The sequence below is a fragment of the Carya illinoinensis genome, chromosome 11 (assembly GCF_018687715.1).
Source record: "Carya illinoinensis cultivar Pawnee chromosome 11, C.illinoinensisPawnee_v1, whole genome shotgun sequence".
Lineage (NCBI taxonomy): Eukaryota > Viridiplantae > Streptophyta > Magnoliopsida > Fagales > Juglandaceae > Carya > Carya illinoinensis.
Window position 1 is genome coordinate 26,993,060 of NC_056762.1, and position 3,787 is coordinate 26,996,846.

A 3,787-nucleotide genomic window follows, 5' to 3' on the forward strand; every position below is an offset into this window, starting at 1 on the left:
AACCGGACCTTACTTATGAGGTTGTTCCATCGCAGATCAAGGATTGGAAGGAGCAACAGTTGAGGTCCAAGACGATACCTTTGGTTAAGGTGGCATGGGGAGATCCGTTAGCTCAAGACTTCTCTTGGGAGAGAGTAGCTGACATGAGGGAGTAGTACCCCTACTTGTTTGAGTAATGACGGTACGTTTCTTAATCTTGGTCACAGGTGGTTTTATGTGGAATTATGTGGCTTGTTTCAAGTTGGTGTTTGATCTTGCAAATTTCGAGGACGAAATTTGTTTTTAAGGGGGGGAGGATGTGATGACCCGCTTTTGCGTGTATTTTCACTGAAATGTTATTTTTAATTTAATTAACATATTGGTTCTTTTATTTTAAATTATTGTATTTTAATTGATTTTTAATTTATTTGATGTTGTGTTTAATTTATTTAGTCGTTTTACTGTTTTTAAAATAGTTTTCGTTGGGTCAGTTGTTAAACCCCAGAGGTGAGGATTGGACCTCATTTCTTTTCCCCATCTTTTCTTTTCTCTTTTTCCTTTCTCTTTCTTCTCTTTTTCTTTCTTTTTCTTTCTTTTTTTTTCCTTCCTTCTTCCCCGTGCGTCGACCCCCCCGTGCGATTTCTCTCTCTCTCTCTCTCCTCTCCTTCACACCGAAGCACCCAGCCGCCCAGTACCGCTGCTCGCTGGTGCCGTGAGCCACACCACCAGCACCAATCTCTTCCCCTCCCTCCGGTGAACCACCCCACAAATTTCTACCGCCTACGGAGCCGTCGTTTAGCCAAATACCTCCTCCAAGCCGAACGACTTTTGCTTCGATTTGCCACCGTCACTCCACCTCCGGCCACCACCTCCTCACCACTTCATCACCGACTCCTTGCCGTCCTAAACCACCCTTTTCCGGCCTCAACCTGTCGCCAGAACAGTCCCCATGAGCTAACTCTCCGATTTGGGTATTTTGGCCTCCTACCGCCGTTTTCGCCACCACCCACGGCCAAACTCCACTTCCCTTAGCTTCATAAACATCCCTAGGCCATTCCCTATCAATCTCGAGTTTTGGTTTATCCCCGTTCAAAAGTTGATATTTTACAACCCACGGCCACAGTGAAATTTCACTGTTACGTTGCTTTTCCTTCACCGTTTGCTGCGTGCCGATCCATCGAAAATTAATATATAGCGCTGTAAGTATTTTTCAAACCCTACTTTTAAATTTAAATATATTTTTCTCATACAATAAATTATTTGCTGTTGGTTTAAGGACGAAGTGCTTGGTTTTAGTTGTTTGTGTTTGCTTGGTTATTTGTGCCATGAGGCGTGTGTTACATATTGCATACATGTACATTTTATTTTAAGTGAGAAAATCATGTTTTGTTGGCGTAAATGGTTTTCGGGTGCGTGTGTTTCACGAGCCCAAGCCAGGATGGGTTATTGTTTTGGTGGAGCTCCTCTAGTCACTCGGGAGCATAATATACTGAGTGATGTCCCCTAAGTTGTCGCTGGGCGACGACGGGAGCGGGAGCTAGGGATGCTTGGCTACGAACGCACCGGGCGTGGAACTGGGCATTGCTCTATGCACCGACTATGTGGCCTGCTGGCGAGGGCTAGAGGATTTTTGGCTACGAACGCGCGAGGCGCCGAACTAGGCATCACTCGTTTAGGTGTCACACGCGTGGTTGTTACCTGCAGTGTGGCACACGGATGACCCCTAGGGGAGGTCATGGTGCATACGGATTAATTGGTTAATGGTTTGAGTTGGATATGGGCCAAATGTGACTTTTGGCATGATATTTGGAAAGCTTATGTTTTCAGGCCAAATGGGATTTTTGGCGTGCGTGGAAAAATTATGGTTTTATGGGACATGTGCATTGCATTCTTTCATGCATGTTGTTTGAGTTAATATGTTTTTATCTAGTGGTGTTTGGATTTTACTTACCTGCGGCACCATTTTTGGTACCGTAGATTTTGGTGCAGAGTTCGAGGAAGAGGAGGAGGTCGAGCCCGAGGATGCGGCTCCGTCAGAGTGCTGAGTTAAAGTCTATGCTTTGTAGTTGGTTTTAAAATAATATTTGTTATGTAATATTTTATTTTGTATGTTTGAACAGCTTTGTATTTAAATAAGAAAAATTCTAGTACTTAGTTATATGACTTTCGTTATCCGCTACGCTTGCACATTTGTTGCTTTTACACACACTTGGCACTCGTCGATAGGATGGTGACCCGTGATGCCACCATCCGGACGTCTCGATTTCCCCGTGTCCATGCGTGGGGATTTGGGGGCGTCACATTAGGCATCGAAGGTTATCCTTCAACTCCATGCCCCCCCCTCCCCCCCCAAAAAAAACCTTCCTTGCATTGCACTAGTACCTGATGCGCGAAACACGTCGTCAACAATCCAAGTTTTTAAAGTATAATTATTTTTTGAAGCCGAGCTCTATGTGTCTCCATCTTCTAACTTGAACTATATATGGAAAAAGCCTACTTAAATTCCATTGGGTATGTTTTAATTGGAATTCTGAAAATGTGTATATATTTATATAGGTAATTTTCAACTTATTGGTTGAAAACATGTAATGTGTTAGGAGAGGTCCAAAAATGTTCCAAGCTTATTATCAAATTATTAATATTGTGAACTACACGAAGCTGATATGCGTGATGCTGCATCCAAAGTTGCATTGAAAAATAATGGCAAAGTATTAATCATGGGTGTATCTATGAGGAAGGATACTTGTTGTCGCCACATTTCAATATATGAAATCAAATGATAGAGGAAGAGAGATAATTACATATTATGGACTTAGGCTCTGTAGAAAAATAAAAATAAAATAGAGAAGGAGACAGAGAAGGGAGAATGAGGGACAAATGACATCAAAGTTCCACCAGAAGCAGCATCAACTATAGTTCGAGTTTGCCCATTTAACCCATTATAGAACATCTGAACTTGTAACCAATCTGGCAATCCATGTTGTGAACAACGTCGAACCAAGTCTTTATACCTTTCCCACGCTTCATAGAGTGACTCAAAATCATTTTGCTTGAATTGACCAATCTCACTCCTGAGTTGGGCTGTTTTTGCAGGAGGAAAGAATTTATCAAGAAACTTCTCAGCCATGTCTTGCCAACTAGTGATGCTTCCCGATTGTAGAGATTGTAACCAACCTCTAGCCTTGTCCCTCAAAGAAAAAGGAAACAATCTCAGTCTAATGGTGTCTTCAGTAACGCCATTGATCTTTACAGTGTCGCAAATCTCCATGAATATTGGGATCATCAAGTGGTGATCCGCTAAATTGAGCCTGCTGCACCATGCTAATCAAAACTGGTTTGAGCTCAAAGTTGTTGGCATTGATAGTCTAGCGCCTTATACTCGAGTTATTTCCATTCACAACTGGACGTACATAGTCCTTAAAGGTGCGTGGCAGTGCCTCATTTTCTTCTTCAGCCATGGCTAGTATCTTATTTTTTCTTCGTGATCTAAGAGTTCTTTCAATCTCCGGATCAAAAGGAATAATATCACGAGATCTAGCACGACGCATCCAACATCAAAAACACACCTGTAGAACAATAAAATATAAGAACAACTTAAAATAAAATTCTAAATTAAAACCAAGATTACTTAGTATCGATATTGACAAAAAGAATAAGAATAAATCAATCCCCAGCAACGGCGCCAAAAACTTGATCGGTGCAAAACTACAAGTGCACAGTATCGTAGTTTTATAATAAAGTGATAAGAGAAGTATCGTTCTCAGGGATTGGTACCTTACTTTTGCCAAATACCAAAATTATACTAATC

General features: G+C 41.6%; 1 non-coding gene across 1 annotated transcript; it reads left to right on the forward strand.

Moving 5' to 3' along the window:
- The first annotated feature begins 2,951 nt into the window (after window positions 1–2,951).
- On the forward strand, window positions 2,952–3,058 carry LOC122283533. The gene has a single exon (XR_006230934.1). It is a non-coding gene; the product is annotated as a small nucleolar RNA R71 (small nucleolar RNA).
- Window positions 3,059–3,787: the final 729 nt, after the last annotated feature.